Below are 21796 nucleotides of genomic sequence, written 5' to 3'. Positions count from 1 at the left end.
ATAACGGCCGAGAGGATTCCTAGGATTCCTCGCGCTGACCATGAAACACCTTCCAATCTGCAGGTCTTTGGGTTGAACTGCGGTCACTTGGCAACTTACTCTTGTACGCATGAGTGAATCTTCTGTAGGTAGAAAAGGCAGATAGAATTCAGCGACGGTATCCCCTGCCTGTCGCAAGAGTGAATGGAAGAGGTAACCTTAACGAGTTCTCTACTTCGGAATGAAATGAAATGGCGTATGGCTTTTAGTGCCTGGAGTGTCGGAAGATATGTTCGGCTCGCCAGGTGCAGCTCTTTTGATTTGACTCCCGTAGGCGACCTGAGCGTCATGATGAGGATGGAGTGATGATGAAGACGACACTTATACCCAGCCCCCGTGCCAGCGAAATTAACCAATAATGGTTAAAATTCCCGATCCTTTCGGGAATCGAACCCAGGGAACCTTTGACCAAAGGCCAGCACGCTAACAATTTAGCCATGGAGCCGGACTCCACTTCGGAGCGTGGCGGTCACAACCACGCAGATCCTAGTTGGGTCTGATATTGATTTTACTTAAAGAACCTTTCATTTAGATAAAGTTTACACCGAGCTGGTTCATAATAAAGAACAATAAACAGATCTTTGAGATAATTTAGATCTCTAGACCCTGAACAGTGTAAGAAGCAGCAGTAAACCACAGAAGAAATGAAAGCCATTGTCTGCCACGAATGACTGTCTGCAAGACAACTCATAAACTCTTATGTTCACAGTTAATGACCACATCCATTGACTGATGCTATAAAGCAACACACACATAGAGAGAAAGAGACTCTCTCAAAAGAACCAGATAGACTTAATGTCAAATAAAACCGTACCAACACACACGGGAGAAGACAGAAGAAAAAGCCCTATTTTTCTCACACTTTAGCTTGGACCGACGTTTTATTCAGTGTCAGATTCATAGTATAATACATTAACTACTGGCTGTTGCAACCACGGGTATTACAATTGCGAGCCCAAGGGACGGCTTAATTTTCACACCCTTTGTGGCTCTTCCATTTCCTTGTTCGATACCCGCATTATTCGAAGGATCAGACTTCTTCAGTCTCCTCCTCTGGTTGATATTAAAGTGGGGGATAGTTGCCCAGGTATACATCCCTTTAAAACCACGATCATCTTCATTACCCGTCCTCGAAGGGAAAATTACTTTGCATCAGCAGGCGAGTAAAACCTTCGCAACACCCAGTAAAAGTACACACATGTAAGACGCCTTAAGTAGGCTTTCTGAACTGCATACGACAGTACCTGACGAATTTCAAAACTGATATAACTCCGGCAACAATTCAGATTGACAATGAGACTAGTCACGACGTTTCTTTATTTGTCTAATTAAAGAATGTAGAGCAGATAGATTATGGGAAATAGCGTTTACGTAACCTGAGATTAAGAGAAGAACAGCTAAACATAAACAGGTAATGTGGAATTTTTTTCCATTTAGGGAAGGGTCGGTCTATCTCGTTACCACTGAAAATTAGAGTAGATAGTATTGGTATTTTCAGTTTTCCTCTACGGAGCCGAGACGGGGACTCTTCGTACTACAGACCTGAAAAAGATCGATTTCTTTGTGACGTTGTGCTGGCGAAGAAAGTTACGCACACCTTGGGAATCATTTCACACAAATGAATACATTATAAAGCAGCTCAACCTCAGAATCTGATTATCATCAATACGTAAAGAGAGAGTTTTAAAATCCTTTGGACAGATCATGAGAAATGGGGATGACAGCATAGAAAAAGTGATCATTATTGAAAATATTTCCGGCAAGAGAGATGGTAGACGAGTTTCCATTCGATGATCCAACTTTATCAAGCGTATAACTGGGTTGATCGTCTTTGTTGCAGCACCTCTGGCCGACGACCGCAAGAGATAGAGACATCTGACCAATAGCCTCGGAGAGAGAGACAAAGGGAGATCCTTAATAATATAAATTGTTTGGATTACACGATAATAATAATTTTGTGCAGCTGTTGCTGGCCTCATGCAGCCCTTGTAAGGCAGATCCTCCAACAAGGTTGGGCGGCGTCTGCCTTGTACGAGAAACTGCGTGTTGGTGTCGTAGAGGGTAATGTTGGATGTGGTGTGAGAGTAACAGGAATTTTGGAAGATAGTGCAAACACTAGAGCTCTGCAAATCTGGCCCATTGTTTCGTCACTTCCTGGGCAAGGGGCTTCCCACTCCACCCATTACGAAGCATGGGCTGCCTTTTCCGCCCTGCCCACAGCTTCGCCAAAAACGTATTTCTAGTTCTGTTCCGTCTTTCACCCCGATTCTGAACATCCCGTACATTTTTATGGTGGGGGACGAACGTGAATGAAGACAAGCAGATATTATTTTGATGAGTATAGAGATGTGCAACTGCTAACGAAGATGTGACGCTGTTACCAAGGGACAGACTCATTTTCTTGTACGCGCCACTTGGTTACGTAATGTTAGAAGTGTTTCTTTATTGTTAATAGTGGTGAGCCCAGGCATTATGTCATGCTCATCATAATGTTTCAATTGAAGGTTGTTTAAAAGCAGATACTTTCATAATGCAAACCTACTGCAGTAAACGATAAAGTCATATTCAAACTACACTGTAAAAGAGTGAGTAGAATTGGCAAACCTTTGCTGTCAAAAACACCGCACACTTTTCCGTAAACACATAACCTAGCGTCAGTCCTGCTCATACACTCCGACGTACCCTGCACTCAAGCCTGCAACAACTGACTCCTCCCGTCCTTCTTCCTGCACTAGTCCTCTCTTCCATCAGCCCGTCCCATCCCGCCCCTTTGACATAGTGGCTGCTTCAGAACGATCCAATTCCACAATAGAAGCGCAGAGAACACGGGTCTTTCTGCACAGACCTGTATTAAATTCCCAATTCCCAAGCCAATAACAACAACCATTTAAGATTACAATCCCTCGAGCCAGCCGGGATTGGACCCCGGGACCCGTAGGCTGAAGACTGACACGATGACCAGACATGGAGCCGGACTATTAGACTAGTGGTAGGCCTATATATACCATCTTACACAATTCCAGCTCCTAAACAAATGCACAGCTTGACATAAAAGGTGATATTCACTAATGAAATAACAACATTATGTACACTACGGACTGTTATCTTACATGATTTAGTCCGTGAGACTCGATGTAATTCCTAACATTACATTTATCCCTTCATTGTGTGTATCCTCAAGCTATTACTCCCAGCTGTTTGTATTAGCATACAAATTAATAATAATAATAATAATAATAATAATAATAATAATAATAATAATAATAATAATAATAATAATAATAATAATAATAATAATAATAATAATAATAATAATAATAATAATAATAATAATAATAAAGTTGTGAAAATAACGAAGAGAAATAATTTTGCAACGTTAAACCATGACGAATAGAATACCAAGTGTGATCACTCCGCTCTCTTAACATTGTAGTTAGTGGTCCTGCCGGAGTGTGGCGCTGCAGTCTCAACGATCCAACTGCAACGACACGTGCACCCAACTGCCGGCAAATGTATAGCGAGCGTGCGTAAAGTCATGGTGATAATTTTAATGCCTATTAGTTTGTTTTAATATTTTCTGAAAGTCCGTGTTAGTATCTGTGCAGTGCTCTTTGTGTGTGCAATCAACTAGTTTTCTATTATTTCGAGAAAATGTCGTACTGTTTCGTTCCTGGTTGTAAATCGGGTTACGGAAGGAAGCGTGGTGGTAGACGATATTTTACACCGCCAAAGGGAAATAATGTGTTTGGGAAGTGGGCTAGAGTTATTCCGCGCAAAGATAAGCAATTGTCGGCCAAAAGCAGAATATGTGACCTCCATTTTTCGGCAGATTTAAATATAAAGGCGGACTGTTTCGTTGTGAATGGTGAAAACGTTTATCTTCCTCGTGTGAGCTGGAAAATAAAACCAGGAGTGGCACCTCATATTTTCATTTTTACTGAAATACCTATCCACTGAGGTAAAATCGCGAAAGGCACCCAGTAGCAAAAGGAGTGAGGACAGTATCAAGAGGATAAGGAACGAGAATCACGGAGTGAAGCAGTGATGACAACAGTAGGCGGTGAAGTTAAAGTTCAAGGTCAGCCTAGTTGTAGTCAAATTCAGGGCCAATCTAATTCTCTTACCGATGCCGAAAACATAATATTATCTCTTAGAAAGCAACTAAAGAATGCAACTCGTAATTTAATGTGAGCTAAATGAAGTCTTTCCTCAGCCAAAGCTGGGATTAATGTCCTACAGGGGCAGATTAAGAACACCGAATTTCAATTTACAGATTGTAAATTTCTTAGTAAGAAGCAGAAAATTATTACACTGTGTAAAAGAAATGTCAAGTAAAATCTCCCAATGGTATGAGGTACAGTACTGATTATCTTTTAGAGAGTTTATTACTTAGAATAACATCACATAGAGGATAGGATATAGGCATAATTTGTTACCTCTTCCCCCACAAAGCCATATGAGGAAACTCTGCAAAGGACTTAAATGTCCCTATGGTGTAAATCCTCATTGCTTAAGTGCTATTTCACATTATTTTAAGGATGAAATGAATAAGAATAAACGGTACGGGATAGTTAAATTCGATGAGGTTAAACTAAGATAAGAGATTCAGTTTAATGTGGAGCGATATTTTTTTCGAGTGTCTTGACTAGATTGAGGCGATTTCAGTTGTGGCATCAGGAGCTGGCTGTCGTATTGAACACACTTTGAACATTATTCCAAACCTGGTCTCCCACTATAGTGCCAATTCTTCTTCAGAGCGGGAGAAATCCACAGAGAAATGCAAGCTCGACAATCTGCTAAGTCCACTCGTAAACTATCGAAAGTGGCCTCAAACTAGTTTTGGTGAGCAATTTACTTAATTTATTTGAGTAAAGTGTCAGTGTTATTTAGAGTATGGTATATGTTTAATTTTCTCTGTTTAAAAAAGGATTCTTTAAGTATGTAAAGCACAATATGCTTTCGCTTTTCGTAATGTTTCATTTTATTTCGCGTGTTCTCTTATTACAGTTCAAAGATATTTCTTGGTGCGGACTGATAATATTATTTATAACTCTCTGACAGTGTTATTCTTGTGTTGTATTTGATTATTTGCGTATCAATGTAATTTCCATTAAATCAGCTGATCGTATAGCGTTGGTGTTAGGCTCCACCAGCGCCGCTCTGCGGGAGAGCGCTTGAACTAGGTGAGTGATCTCACTTGGTATTCTATTCGTCATGGTTAAACATTATACTGTATATTAATAACGAATCTGTGTAGCGGAAGATTCTCAGGAAGATGAAACCGTACAGTGTCCTGTACAGCTCATGGGAATGATATGTGCCTTTCTACTCCATTAATTTACTCCTAAAGGTCGCGTCATTGGTAGCAGTATGGGCGAAGGGGATCGAGCGGCGTCCGGCCAGAACGGAACCCGCGAAGGAGCGCCTGGGAAACAAAGGGGAGACAAAGCAAGAGCCAAGCCCCCGCGGAAATGCCCTCTCAACTTGCAGAGAGAGATAGAAGGGGACGCGATGCTGGAGTAGTCAGATACGCCCCGAGGTGTGGCTTAGCTTCCCAGGGTTCCAAACTAACATAAGGAACTTCCGGTTTTTTATGCACGTGTCACGGGTGCCAACGTCGGATTTTGGCGCGTAAAAATGGGATGATATTTTTGATCCAGACATAGGAAAATTATGTGAGACGCACCATTGAATAGAGCGGAATTTTCTGCGGTTCCCAGATTAAAAATATGTAATAACTTATTCAGGGGAAGAAATGAGGTCACCAGCTGTCCAGCGGTGACATATCGCTAACACATGTGAAAACAACGGCCTCACCCAAGCTAAGAGTCGCGCTTAAAAGATAACTCCACCTCCAAAGGACGCTATGAATTAATCAAAGGCGGGAAGCAAATTACATAAAAACTGCCGATCGTAGGTCCAGCACGCTTTGCTCAAATGAAAGAGGAGACAGAGGGCTACAAGATGCACTATTTAAATTTCTTCAATTCTTGGTATGAAAGGAGCTCTTGTTCTTAATGAACCGTGAACGTTGACGCCCCCAAGCTTCCGGCGGGCAAGATAATATAGGCCGGGCAGGCCGTTGCAGAGACAGTTGTATCGTGCGGGTCGTGGAGACGGACACTGTGTCCCGCGGTGCTCCAGTTTACAGTCAGAAACCCCTGACCGCGTACTGAAAGTGCTATTGTGTCCAGCACGCCTTTGTGAAGTGAACGGGAGGCCAAACGAGCCTAGGTGAATTGTTTCTGTGCTGCGTGTCAAACTAGTAAATCCGCGAGCATAATTTACAAACAAGTAGCGGAATACGGCTGAGACAGTGCCGGCTTAATGAGTCAGTGAAATTCATAATTTGGTATCACCCAAAGTGTTATTTTGAATCAGGGGCTCGAGTCTCGTGAGCCACCCGATTCTTACTGTGAACGCGCCCGCCGTGGTTTGAAAGACCGTCTTATTCGTGGGTGTAAACTCTGAAATAGAGGCCGTGTGACGAGTGTAAAGTGTACCCATCTTGGATTACTGTAAGATTTCAGCTGTGAACGAGTTCCCCAGGATGTCGGACTTGTATGGACCAGGGATGAAGGACTGCACGCCCGCCACCTACCGAGTGGTCATGGAGTACTAAGAAATTCACCATGGGTCTCCCGTGGAAGGAGAAACAACGGCCACCAAACAGATGAGTGATGTCCAAATTTAATTTCTAAGCATGATATAACCGGGGGATAGGATTAGCTTTCTTTTGTAAATATCAAAATGTTGTAAGATAATGCATGTCCTATATGGAAATTTTATTGATCTTTAGATAGCTGAAGTAAATTCAAGGGAGCTAAATTCCCGGACGACTCTTTTTTTTCCTTAATGATTAGCTTATCGTGAGGGTTGTATTTCTAGTAATATGTAGAATGTCCTAGTAAATATGGGAACAAGGTTAGGAGAATATTTGAGTTTCCCATAGGGGTGGTTGGAACAATAGTGCTGGCGAGCAGGGAAAACCATGTCAAAATGCATGCCTAGCTTACACGTCTAATCAGTGCATGTACAGCAAGAAAGAAGAAATCCCGACCGAGAGAGGTATATGTGTGTTATTTAGATAGGTGTGTGGAACCATGTGCAAGTCTCCCGTGATTTTTGATTAATCGGCCAGAATGGTTTGGAGTGTTTTTTTTTTTATCTATAGCCGGGGTGCGGCCCAGAGGCAGGAGTCTCTAATCTTTGGTCAGAAGATTTAAGTATAAGTATAGTTCCTGTGGCAGGAACGAGGGGTCATGAGAGCCATATGCCAAAGGGAAGAAGATACGCGATATGAGACGTAGTGAGAGGGCCGAATGCCCGAATAATTTACGATAAAATGAGTTAGAAGTGATTGTGCCCACAGTTGGCGCTCAGCGATAATAATGAGAGAGAATAAAAGAGTATTTTATGGGAATTCCACGATATTATGAATAAGCAAATGAAATGGGCCATGGATATGTGTCCCCGAGACGAGAGGGTGAACGTTTGAGGGAGAGAAGAATCTGGCGTGGCCAATGAATGAGAAATGGCCGTGCGAAGTGAATGACCGCCCTCCCTTCCTTGTTTTTTTGTGAATGTCTGGCTCTCGCCCTCGTGACAGAGGAATCCTTTTCTGCCATTGTGTTAAGACTTGGAGCCCTGGCTCTCCACGCCCCCACTGTTTGGTTTAAAGGGCCTAGCTAAGAATACTTGTATAATGATAATATCACGGTGATTTTTTTTAAGGTATTTAATAAATGAGTAGGGATCTCCCCCAGATATCCGGTGATATGAGACTATAGCGATTCTAGGGATCTACAGAAACCCACGGTACCTCTCGGTCGGGAGTCGGCCAGTTCGATTCCGGATTATGATGGCGCCTTTAGCGAGCTGCTCCAGGCGTGCGCCTTGGGCCGGAGACATTGATAACCATGCTGCTCTTTCTAGAAATGGCTCTCCTTTGTGCATGAAGTGTATATATCCATGTGTCTGTGTTTGTTTCGTAATTATGTGCATATATTTTTGAGTTCAAACAGAACCTATATGCACGTTGTGTGGTCTTGGTGATAGATGAGGAGTCCGGGGTTTAGCTAAATGGTATGTGTGTTCGTTTGTGTATCATGTAAATGTTTCTTTTAATATGATAATATGTAGCGTAGGCCCCGGTTATGTTCGTGCTAAGAACAACAAGTAATATGTGAATAGGGACATCAGATCATCTCACGGTGTGATCAACAGAATAATATAAAAATTTCATGAACGGTCTGAACTAATGAGGAAAAATGAACGATAGCAAGTCGCAAAACCTCAATCATAACGTTATGCAGACGACGCCCATGGGCGATTCGTATTTTAAAGTGATTATTATTTTCTTTTCCTCCCATATGTGGAGAGTCATTGTATAGAGCTGTGTCAACTTCTTTAAATTGTCATATTTGAATAAATTCATATTCGTAACCCCTATTTTATGATTCTTGTCATTTGTAGCAGTGCTAAGCAGTATCCAATAGGCATTTGAACCCAGAGATCCTACTTTCATATTATAGACATAAGGCTCCATCTTAAGTATTAGTTTTTTTTCTTTCTTTCGAACGTACCACTCCCCCAAGTGCTCAGGCTGCCGGGCCGGCACAGAAAGTAGGAAGGGGAGCGGTTCGAAGCTCGTTACGCAATTCGACCCGCTCTTCAATCCAATCTCATCCGTGGGTGCTTACCCCGTTACGTGGAGGCATTCTTATGCGTGGGTCATCCATTCGAAGCCCGGAAGGGTGTATACTTGGCGCCCTTCGTGGCAGGGCATTGTTTATAGTTTACACTGGAGCATTTTGAGTAATAGATAGGCCACCCACAGGGAGGATAGTGTGCTATGATGGAGTCAAAGTGCCAGGTTCGTGCCATAATCTGATTACATTTGGTATCGAACGGGTTGGCAATTATTTGAAATGGAGTACCCGCCACGTAACCGAACGGATGGAGACGTAAGCACATGTCCGAAGTGCTAAAGATTCATAATTATAAAATTGGATACTGCAAGGGTTGTTCAGATTGTGTGATACTCAGCAGGACTGTCATGGTCATTGTACGGGTGTGCGTAAGTCACAACTCGTGATGATAACTCACACAAGATCAGCCATGAAAGGGAGTGACATGAATAATAAATAGGATAGGAAAATGACAAGAACAGGAAAATCATGTGTCCAGTTTAGGTGGAAATCCGCATGAGTGTCGCTCATAAATTAAAATTGGTACCCGGGACATACTATGAAGTTGTCAGTTCGTTGGGAGACAATGTTATGGTTCTCTCAGTGTGAGGTTAAAACGGCCGGCAAAATTCTTCAAATTTCGCCAGTTACGGGTATCGGCCAAAGAGTGTGCGCTGAGGTAACAACATTTGGCAGATATAAATATTTTTTCGAGAGGGCTTTAGACGCCGCGGATAGAGCAGGGTACCTCAACCCAGGCTCTAATTTTTGCGCAGTGACGGATGCGATGTTGCCAGTTTGAGACGGGTAATTGTCTGCTAACGTCATCTTACCAATCTCAAGGTGATAACATCCATTAGTGACTGGGGTATGCCATGTTTCCGGCATACGTAAAATCGAGCCCACGGTAGGCCGCGCGCGTGACCGGAAAACTTATTCCAGGATAAAAGGGCTAACGTAGAATCAGCATTATTATTGTTATTATTATTGTCAAATGATATGACGAAATTTCCTATACAATGAATTGTGACCTTAATATGGTTGGGGGCGTGACATAAGCCGTTTGCAGGCTCAGTTTGGATTGATTTGTTGGAATTTCGAGTAAAGTCAGGTCACGCTGAAATTTGTATTAAATATTTGAATGTATCTATGCTTTCTGTCGATCACCGGTGGTCATTTTCTGCCCACGGGAGATCCGCTTTCTCCAGGATTGAATTTAAGATGGACGTGGAGGTCATAAGGGATATGATGCGCCAATTACTGGCAGAACACGAAGAGAAGCTATGGAAGGAAGACATGAAACTTTTAAAGGAACATTTCGAGAAGCAGGCAGCAGGCTTTAAGGCGCAGTTTGACAGGCAGTCGGAGCTTCGCCAGGCTCAGCCGGCTACGAATAAGGCTTCGTTAGACGAGCTCGCAGAGGATATGAGATTAGGTCGTGAACGCAGCGACGAAAACGCCGCGAGATTGGAGGCGAAGATGACCGAGGCGGTAGATGACGTCATCCAGCGAATAAAGCCAGTGGAGATTAGGGTGACAAAGAAGATCGACCTGACGGACACCAGGGTAAGCGCGTGCGAGGAAGAGATGGAGAAGGTGAGCACCCGCGTTGAGGATGTTGCAAGGGACGTGCAAGATACCAAAGCGGAAGTCCGAGAACTAAGGACGCAGACGACGGAGTCCCTCAACAAAGTGGCGAATGAACTCAGGAACAGCATAGCCCAAGTGCAGGATACCGCGACAACCAAATTCAAGGAGGTCCAGACGCAGATGTACGATGAGGTCGAGAAGCTACGGAAGGAGATGACCGAAGAAATGGGAGTCGGACGAATCTGTAAAGTTTCTACAGAACATATAGTGAAAGGAGATAGGAACAACGGAGTAGACAAGGTGGCCACTAAAAGGGATACCGAAATAGACGCATCCGAAACCCAGGGTGACGTCGAGGTGGATGAAACTGACGTACGGCGACCACCAGGCTCGGAGATGAGTGACATGGCTGGCGGAGTGTACTCAAGAGTGGAAGAGATAATGGAGATAATAGATGACGTCGCGATAAGCCATCTGGAGGCGAGAGAAGAAGTAGAAACTGAATTGGTAGGAGCAGGAACAGCGAGAATGGCTAAGGACATAGAAGCGTCAGCTGGAGATACTAGGGAGTCGAACTCAGGACTAGAAGATATGGAGTCACGCGTACATCAGGCAGCGCTGAAAGAAGGGTGCGAGCTATATTTAAGTACCCAGGCCATTGTGAGTGGACAAGAGGCGACAGGCGTATCCCTAGCTGACAATGAGAGAAAGGTCGCCAATGTAAATGTAATGAGAGACGTAAGAACGAGCGCTAATTCTCGTACGGAGCTAAGTGAACAGGTGATGGAGAACAAACAGTCTCAACCAGCTGGAGAATCGAACTGGGTATCTCAGCCCAGAAGAAGGAAGAAGAATGTATTAGGTCGACGTAAAAGACGATACCGCTACAAGTACGGATGGTTCACAAGACGGAGGAAATTGCAGTCAGGAAGAGAGGAGCGACGCTACGGAAGGACCATGAGATCGCGACCCGTGCAGCGTACCTTACGTAATAATAGAGCTCGGAAGAAGAAGGACCGGTGCAGCTACGGGAACGTTAGCGCAGGAAGGAAGAAGGAAGGGAAGAGTTGTGAACCTCATCCTAAGAAATGCAGAGGCAGGGGCATCCAATTAGATTCCCACGTCTCAGATTACGATCCTGGAGGGCGAAGAGAGGATCTACAGGATTGATAGCGAATTGTGGTCGCATGTGGAACTGTATATTATGTAAATAAATTTCACCATAGGTGTGAGCAATTTTTTTTTCGCCACATATTTTTAAGGGGTCACGAATATATTATTCATTATGCATCATATGAGACCAAGGTGGAGTCGACGGGCGTCCAGAAAGAATAAAACTGAACTTGTGTGAAGACAACGGTGCAAGATGTCCAGGCATAGGCCGAGAAGAGTCTGAGAGCGAGGAATTATTACCATAGTTTACAGAACCCTACATCGGAACCTAGAGAATAACGCTTACGAAGTACAGTCAATGGACGGAAGAACAGAGACCACTTACAACGCTGCGGATAACCAAATTTTACCACGCCCCAGGACAACACCCGGAAGAAGGTCCGGAGGAAGAAGAACCAGGAGAAGCCGAGGATGACGAGGACAACCCGGATCCAATGGAAGAAATGGATGCCGATGAAGAAGATGATGCCGTGAATCACATTGTTTTGGAAGAAGGGAGCGAGTCCGAGGCATCAGCCTGTGAAGATTGTCCAGAATGCTTTGAGAGGACCGGTCTTAGGAACGCTTTACTTAATCTATGCTACCAGATACAACTGGAGAACACAGAGTTGACCGAGAAGGTCTATCAATTACGCGAACATCATCAGTGTCTACTTTCCGAGACAGTTGAAAGGGAAAGAAAAATCCCGAGTTCGTGATTTTTCTTTGATGAAGCAGGAGGAGAATGAAACCGTACAGTGTCCTGTACAGCTCATGGGAATGATATGTGCCTTTCTACTCCATTAATTTACTCCTATAGGTCGCGTCATTGGTAGCAGTATGGGCGAAGGGGATCGAGCGGCGTCCGGCCAGAACGGAACCCGCGAAGGAGCGCCTGGGAAACAAAGGGGAGACAAAGCAAGAGCCAAGCCCCCGCGGAAATGCCCTCTCAACTTGCAGAGAGAGATAGAAGGGGACGCGATGCTGGAGTAGTCAGATACGCCCCGAGGTGTGGCTTAGCTTCTCAGGGTTCCAAACTAACATAAGGAACTTCCGGTTTTTTATGCACGTGTCACGGGTGCCAACGTCGGATTTTGGCGCGTAAAAATGGGATGATATTTTTGATCCAGACATAGGAAAATTATGTGAGACGCACCATTGAATAGAGCGGAATTTTCTGCGGTTCCCAGACTAAAAATATGTAATAACTTATTCAGGGGAAGAAATGAGGTCACCAGCTGTCCAGCGGTGACATATCGCTAACACATGTGAAAACAACGGCCTCACCCAAGCTAAGAGTCGCGCTTAAAAGATAACTCCACCTCCAAAGGACGCTATGAATTAATCAAAGGCGGGAAGCAAATTACATAAAAACTGCCGATCGTAGGTCCAGCACGCTTTGCTCAAATGAAAGAGGAGACAGAGGGCTACAAGATGCACTATTTAAATTTCTTCAATTCTTGGTATGAAAGGAGCTCTTGTTCTTAATGAACCGTGAACGTTGACGCCCCCAAGCTTCCGGCGGGCAAGATAATATAGGCCGGGCAGGCCGTTGCAGAGACAGTTGTATCGTGCGGGTCGTGGAGACGGACACTGTGTCCCGCGGTGCTCCAGTTTACAGTCAGAAACCCCTGACCGCGTACTGAAAGTGCTATTGTGTCCAGCACGCCTTTGTGAAGTGAACGGGAGGCCAAACGAGCCTAGGTGAATTGTTTCTGTGCTGCGTGTCAAACTAGTAAATCCGCGAGCATAATTTACAAACAAGTAGCGGAATACGGCTGAGACAGTGCCGGCTTAATGAGTCAGTGAAATTCATAATTTGGTATCACCAAAAGTGTTATTTTGAATCAGGGGCTCGAGTCTCGTGAGCCACCCGATTCTTACTGTGAACGCGCCCGCCGTGGTTTGAAAGACCGTCTTATTCGTGGGTGTAAACTCTGAAATAGAGGCCGTGTGACGAGTGTAAAGTGTACCCATCTTGGATTACTGTAAGATTTCAGCTGTGAACGAGTTCCCCAGGATGTCGGACTTGTATGGACCAGGGATGAAGGACTGCACGCCCGCCACCTACCGAGTGGTCATGGAGTACTAAGAACTTCACCATGGGTCTCCCGTGGAAGGAGAAACAACGGCCACCAAACAGATGAGTGATGTCCAAATTTAATTTCTAAGCATGATATAACCGGGGGATAGGATTAGCTTTCTTTTGTAAATATCAAAATGTTGTAAGATAATGCATGTCCTATATGGAAATTTTATTGATCTTTAGATAGCTGAAGTAAATTCAGGGGAGCTAAATTCCCGGACGACTCGTTTTTTTTCCTTAATGATTAGCTTATCGTGAGGGTTATATTTCTAGTAATATGTAGAATGTCCTAGTAAATATGGGAACAAGGTTAGGAGAATACTTGAGTTTCCCATAGGGGTGGTTGGAACAATAGTGCTGGCGAGCAGGGAAAACCATGTCAAAATGTTGGTAGTTATTGTCCTACGTGGCTGTCGTAGATGCCGGGCAAACTCATGGGTCAGTCAGACAATGCATGCCTAGATTACACATCTAATCAGTGCATGTACAGCAAGAAAGAAGAAATCCCGACCGAGAGAGGTATATGTGTGTTATTTAGATAGGTGTGTGGAACCATGTGCAAGTCTCCCGTGATTTTTGATTAATCGGCCAGAATGGTTTGGAGTGTTTTTTTTATCTATAGCCGGGGTGCGGCCCAGAGGCAGGAGTCTCTAATCTTTGGTCAGAAGATTTAAATATAAGTATAGTTCCTGTGGCAGGAACGAGGGGTCATGAGAGCCATATGCCAAAGGGAAGAAGATACGCGATATGAGACGTAGTGAGAGGGCCGAATGCCCGAATAATTTACGATAAAATGAGTTAGAAGTGATTGTGCCCACAGTTGGCGCTCAGCGATAATAATGAGAGAGAATAAAAGAGTATTTTGTGGGAATTCCACGATAATATGAATAAGCAAATGAAATGGGCCATGGATATGTGTCCCCGAGACGAGAGGGTGAACGTTTGAGGGAGAGAAGAATCTGGCGTGGCCAATGAATGAGAAATGGCCGTGCGAAGTGAATGACCGCCCTCCCTTCCTTGTTTTTTTTTGTGAATGTCTGGCTCTCGCCCTCGTGACAGAGGAATCCTTTTCTGCCATTGTGTTAAGACTTGGAGCCCTGGCTCTCCACGCCCCCACTGTTTGATTTAAAGGGCCTAGCTAAGAATACTTGTATAATGATAATATCACGGTGATTTTTTTTTAAAGGTATTTAATAAATGTGTAGGGATCTCCCCCAGATATCCGGTGATATGAGACTATAGCGATTCTAGGGATCTACAGAAACCCACGGTACCTCTCGGTCGGGAGTCGGCCAGTTCGATTCCGGATTATGATGGCGCCTTGAGCGAGCTGCTCCAGGCGTGCGCCTTGGTCCGGAGACATTGATAACCATGCTGTTCTTTCTAGAAATGGCTCTCCTTTGTGCATGAAGTGTATATATCCATGTATCTGTGTTTGTTTCGTAATTATGTGCATATATTTTTGAGTTCAAACAGAACCTATATGCACGTTGTGTGGTCTTGGTGATAGATGAGGAGTCCGGGGTTTAGCTAAATGGTATGTGTGTTCGTTTGTGTATCATGTAAATGTTTCTTTTAATATGATAATATGTAGCGTAGGCCCCGGTTATGTTCGTGCTAAGAACAACAAGTAATATGTGAATAGGGACATAAGATCATCTCACGGTGTGATCGACAGAATAATATAAAAATTTCATGAACGGTCTGAACTAATGAGGAAAAATGAACGATAGCAAGTCGCAAAACCTCAATCATACCGTTATGCAGACGACGCCCATGGGCGATTCGTATTTTAAAGTGATTATTATTTTCTTTTCCTCCCATATGTGGAGAGTCATTGTATAGAGCTGTGTCAACTTCTTTAAATTGTCATATTTGAATAAATTCATATTCGTAACCCCTATTTTATGATTCTTGTCATTTGTAGCAGTGCTAAGCAGTATCCAATAGGCATTTGAACCCAGAGATCCTACTTTCATATTATAGACATAAGGCTCCATCTTAAGTATTAGTTTTTTTTTCTTTCTTTCGAACGTACCACTCCCCCAAGTGCTCAGGCTGCCGGGCCGGCACAGAAAGTAGGAAGGGGAGCGGTTCGAAGCTCGTTACGCAATTCGACCCGCTCTTCAATCCAATCTCATCCGTGGGTGCTTACCCCGTTACGTGGAGGCATTCTTATGCGTGGGTCATCCATTCGAAGCCCGGAAGGGTGTAGTAAGAAGCAGAAAATTATTACACTGTGTAAAAGAAATGTCAAGTAAAATCTCCCAATGGTATGAGGTACAGTACTGATTATCTTTTAGAGAGTTTATTACTTAGAATAACATCACATAGAGGATAGGATATAGGCATAATTTGTTACCTCTTCCCCCACAAAGCCATATGAGGAAACTCTGCAAAGGACTTAAATGTCCCTATGGTGTAAATCCTCATTGCTTAAGTGCTATTTCACATTATTTTAAGGATGAAATGAATAAGAATAAACGGTACGGGATAGTTAAATTCGATGAGGTTAAACTAAGATAAGAGATTCAGTTTAATGTGGAGCGATATTTTTTTCGAGTGTCTTGACTAGATTGAGGCGATTTTAGTTGTGGCATCAGGAGCTGGCTGTCGTATTGAACACACTTTGAACATTATTCCAAACCTGGTCTCCCACTATAGTGCCAATTCTTCTTCAGAGCGGGAGAAATCCACAGAGAAATGCAAGCTCGACAATCTGCTAAGTCCACTCGTAAACTATCGAAAGTGGCCTCAAACTAGTTTTGGTGAGCAATTTACTTAATTTATTTGAGTAAAGTGTCAGTGTTATTTAGAGTATGGTATATGTTTAATTTGCTCTGTTTAAAAAAGGATTCTTTAAGTATGTAAAGCACAATATGCTTTCGCTTTTCGTAATGTTTCATTTTATTTCGCGTGTTCTCTTATTACAGTTCAAAGATATTTCTTCGTGCGGACTGATAATATTATTTATAACTCTCTGACAGTGTTATTCATGTGTTGTATTTGATTATTTGCGTATCAATGTAATTTCCATTAAATCAGCTGATCGTATAGCGTTGGTGTTAGGCTCCACCAGCGCCGCTCTGCGGGAGAGCGCTTGAACTAGGTGAGTGATCTCACTTGGTATTCTATTCGTCATGGTTAAACATTATACTGTATATTAATAACGAATCTGTGTAGCGGAAGATTCTCAGGAAGATATTGGGAGCGTGAAAAACAGAGGACGGTCAATTTAGAAGACGAGCGAACCAAGAACTGTATACCAAGATAGAGAAAATGTCGGATGTCATACGGAAAAGAAGGAGGGTGTTCTTCGGACATATCCTGAAACTGGACCAGGGGAGATTAACGCTGCAAATAATACAGTTTCTTGTGAAGAATAGAACCAAAGTACGCCGTATCGAAGAGGTACAAAGAGATCTAGAAGAAATTTCAGTCATGCATCGTTTTTCAGGACAAAACTAGGTCCAGAACAAAATTGTCATGGACAGAAGAGCGAAGAAGTTTGCAAAGTATGAGAATGAAATAATATTGGACAACGACAAAGACCAGAAGAAACGAAGCTAATACGAATTAGCATGGTCATCAGATGGCGAAAATGAAAAGATTAATAAGAAATCTAGCAATGAATACGGTATCTGTCAAATGAACTGAAAACCTATTATAGTCATATTCAAATCGTACTGCAAAAAATGAGCACACTTGGCAATCCTCTTCTCTAATACATGGATATAATCCTAAAATATATTCCACATTATCATCATATAAATCTAAGCGTAAGCTGCAATGTTCTTGATACATGGGAAAGTTGGCAGACGGGAGAGTACAGTGTCACACAGTAAATTAAACATACCTCCAGATTTTATATATTTTGCAGCGCTCTTTATATATTTTTCCAGTTGCACAATCCATCAAGATTAGAGGTACAATTTTACACCGCCTGTAAGCTGCTCTAAATTCTCTTGGACGGAAGAGACATATACTTGCAAACTTTCAACTCTCCGCAATATTCATTCACCATCTATAATTATTTAGCTCTCTCTCTCTGGGTCTGTCGTAGAATATCGGGCTTCGGATCCGAAAACCACAGTTTCAAACCTGGCAAAGGAAATCGAACTGGTTGAAGAACGAATGATCGTCATTTCGGTAATTTCCTAAAGGGTCTTTCACCATTGGAGAATGGGATGGTGACCATCGTATCTCTAGCTGAGTCTACTTGTGATGACCTCGTTTCTTTCATCTTTTCTAGACGATCTCTCTTGTTCTCTTCCGATCCCGACGGTATCGGGATTTGCGAGGCCTGGGTGCAACTCATCTCTACGCCTTTCGTGGGTTCTTCCCTTTCCTTTGCTGATGCCCTCGTTCATGGTGAGAAACAGTAGCTATATCACATAGCTACCACGCTCTCCCCTTTTATGGAGGCAAGGAATGTCTCAAATAATTCACAATTCGGCTTGGGATTCATACACAGTTAGATGTTCGACATCCCATGTCTAATTCGAGGATTGGCACACGGCTCAGGCTGTTGGCATTTACGGATATTTAATGTTAACGCCTTTATGCTAAAATTCAATGGCATGTAAATTAATTCTGTGGGATACAATTTCCACGCTATCATGTATTCGAAAACACATTTAAGCCCCCTTGCGGTGTTGTTCTTGTCGATTCATTAAGCTGTTATAGATCGACGCTTAGAGAAGGAACGATGCATTAGAGTACGATCGTCTCCTTTCCAATCTTTTGTGTCAAATGCAATTACTTAAATATAAATACCCACACCAAAAGAATTTCCAGACATATTTTTATTACACTGGACAGTAACCACCAAACCCTCTGTGGGTGGTAGAATACACCCACAGTATCCAGTGGCGTTTCCTGGGTCAGGAGTTCAGGAGTTATTATAGATGAAATTAATGGATTGAACATATATTTAGATCACAAAATAATTAATGTAATAAAAAGACATGGAGAAAAAAGAGAAAGTCTGTAGAGAATTTCAATTTTCATTCAAAGGTGAAATACGTACTTCGGCCATGTCGGTCACTAAACCAATGGAATTTTTTTTTTTGCTAATTGCTTTACGTCGCACCGACACAGATAGGTCGTGTGGCGTCGATGGGATAGGGGAATGGGAAGGAAGCGGCCGTTGCTTTAATTAAGGTACTGCCTGGTGTAAAAATGCGAAACCACGGAAAACCATCTTCAGGTGCCGACAGTGGGGTTCGAACCCATTATCTCCCGATTACTGGATACTGGCCGCACTTAAGCGACTGCAGCTATCGAGCTCGGTATGTAAAATTTCATACCTAGGGCCTACATAAATAAAGTTGTAGGAGTCCGCTGTCTTTAATTTAGTTTATTTTGCCAATTTTTCAGGTATTTATCCATTTTAGGTCAACATAATACCGTATCAGTAGTTTTAAGTTTTGTGTCTGTTTGTCTATCTGTTTGTGTGCTTGTCTGTTCAACCATCACGGCGAAAGGGCTGGGTACATCTCGAATAAACGTAATATTTAGAGTATACTAATCAAGGAACAGGTTTTGAGAAGCATATGATTTAAAAATCACGGAATACACTGGGGGTTAAAGGACGATCAAACAATTTATTTGATATTTTCTAATATCATCTTAGACTATGTGTGAAACGTCCCTACATTTTAAATATTTTTTGTTATGTACATAATTTCGTTTACTCTTCAAACGATGGAGAAAATTACTATTTTCTACGGATTTCACGCTCTGCATCGAGCGATGGACATTCTCGCAGAGCGACAACCAATCCTCCGGTTACCATGGCAACGTCTCTGGCAGCTTGCCAGCAGGGAAGTAAAGAAATGCCATTTTCGTCATAATTCCTATAAACGCGTGGTCATTCATTGGGTAGACGGCGAGAGAGACGTCAAGCTGCCATTCTGCGGGATATTCGCAGAATACTGTTGGAGGTTACAATCGTCGGATTTATATTTCATCAGTACCGTGGCGTGCTGCCCACTATTTCACACCTTAAGGTGTTTTCCGGCATTTGATATAATTTTTACTATAGCCTTCCGTTAGTTGTTAGTTTCCTCTTTCAAATGTAACGGGTTCTAGATCTGTGATATTTGAAAGTTTTCAAATGTGACAGACAGCTCTATGTCGTTGGCTTCAGACACATTAAAGAACTCCTGCAAAATAAAATTAGGACAAACCTGCGTTTCTTAAAAATTATAGCAATTGGAATGAGAGTAATTATTATTATTATTATTATTATTATGATTATTATTATTATTAATCATCGTTAGGGCCACTAAGGTCCGCGAGATCTCACCTGTTTGTCTCCTTACGGGCCCACCAGGTTTTCATCCTTTCGGAGTGTGCTTTCTTCCTTGCATCAGGATGGACATGCTTCAGTCGAGTTGAGATTTCTTCTTGGTGAAGCTGTGTAAGTTTGTGTTTGAATGGTGTTCAAAATAGAATGTCTGTTTTTGTAAATCCATACTTAAGAGATAGCCCAGTTATCAATCTCCAACAACCAAGGAGGGATCGTTTTGAGACTTCTGAAGGAGGATGGAAAATGTTTACCGATTCTTTCAGCTGGCAATCTGAAAAGCTGAGCGTAAAACTTATCCGTCCTTTTTCCGGATTACGCTTGACATATTTTCGGTGTGAGTGTATATTTCTAAGCTGCTCACAGTCTGTAAACACCATCTTCGAGGTTGGACCAATCATTTTTCGGATAATCCTCCTTTCCTTAACTGCCAGTTTTTCATGCAGGCAATGTGTTCGAAATGCTAAATATTCTGCTGCATAAAATGTATGTCTAATTTTTGCATTTCGGGATATATACTTTTGGTTACATATGTTTTGAGTGATTCGGAAAGCAGTTTAAAATTTGTTGATACGTCTTAGGACGGCGAACTTCTCAGAATTGTTGGATTATTATTATTATTATTATTATTAATATTATTATTATTGTTATTGTTATTATTATTACAAATTACCTGATGTATTTATCCTACTGTAATATTTATTTATAATTGTTTTAAAAGTTCAAACATTTTTTAAATATCATTATTACTATTAATAATTATTATGAAAAATAATTAATGTTTTACTCTTCTTCTTATGATTCTATTCTTCTAATTCTAGCTCCTCTCAGAAGGTTGGATACCATCACAAAGTTCCTTGCTTTAGATGTTGCAGCGCGAAACGGCTCAATAGTGGAACAGTTAAACCAAGTTTTCAGATTACCAATCCAAGAAGTGCACCTTCTTCTCTGTCTTCTTTCACCTCGTATCTTCCCTAGAATGACCAGATGCAGTAGATGATATTTCTCTCCTCGAATCACATGACTGAGACACTGTGGCGTTCTGGTTTTGACAGTCAAAACCCCATGCCACTACAGCCCTTGGAGGGCCTTGGCCTACCAAGTGACCGCTGCCCAGCCCGAAGGCCTGCAGATTGTGAGGTGTCGTGTGGTCAGCACGACGAATCCTCTCGGCCGTTATTCTTGGCTTTCGAGACCGGGTCCGCTATCTCACCGTCAGTTAGCTCCTCAATTCTAATCACGTAGGCTCAACCAGCCCTCAGGTCCACGTAGAAATCTTTGACCTGGCCGGGAATCGAACCCGGGGCCTCCGAGTACGAGGCAGGCACGCTACGCTTACACCACGGGGTCGGCGGTTTTGACAGTATGCATATTTGATAGTTCCTCTCTCTTTCCCACCCATCTCATTACATCATTTTTGCAACATCTCCAACGTAATCATAAGTCCACAGCTCAAAAACTTCTCAATCGTCCATTTATCTTTCTTTATAGACCAGGTCTCGTCTCCATAGAACAATATAGATACAACATAATTTATAGATGTACGCTAAGGTCTCTGCTGCAGGAAACTCTCCTCATTTTATTGAATGTATTTCTTACTTGGCCAATACCGGTCTTTATTTCATCAGTACAATCAATGTTGCAGTTCACAACTGTTCCCAAATACCTGTACTTCATCACTCTCTGTACTTTCTCTCCATTGATATCAGCTCTCCTAGCATTGCATTCGAGATACTATCATAAAACGAGTCTTGCTCGCACTGTGTGTTAAGCCCCATTAGTTGCTTGCCTCCATGACTAGGTTTTTCTGTCGCTGTAAATCATCTACACTTTCTGCCAACAGCAATGTGTCATCTGCAAATCTTAACTTATGTTATTGATTGTTTAAGCATTAAAATTAATTCCTGTTATTTCTTCTGCTAAAGTTGC

At 42.5% G+C, this 21796-nt stretch overlaps 1 protein-coding gene across 1 annotated transcript in view; it reads right to left on the bottom strand.

The window, feature by feature from the left end:
* Oamb (Octopamine receptor in mushroom bodies) overlaps nt 1–21796 on the bottom strand; it is a 767418-nt gene that overhangs the window by 363779 nt on the left and 381843 nt on the right. The window lies entirely within an intron of this gene.

The sequence above is a fragment of the Anabrus simplex genome, chromosome 3 (genome assembly GCF_040414725.1).
Source record: "Anabrus simplex isolate iqAnaSimp1 chromosome 3, ASM4041472v1, whole genome shotgun sequence".
In the NCBI taxonomy this organism is placed as follows: Eukaryota; Metazoa; Arthropoda; class Insecta; order Orthoptera; family Tettigoniidae; genus Anabrus; species Anabrus simplex.
Note: the sequence above shows the minus strand (reverse complement) of the source record. Positions and strands in the feature narration are given on the sequence as shown.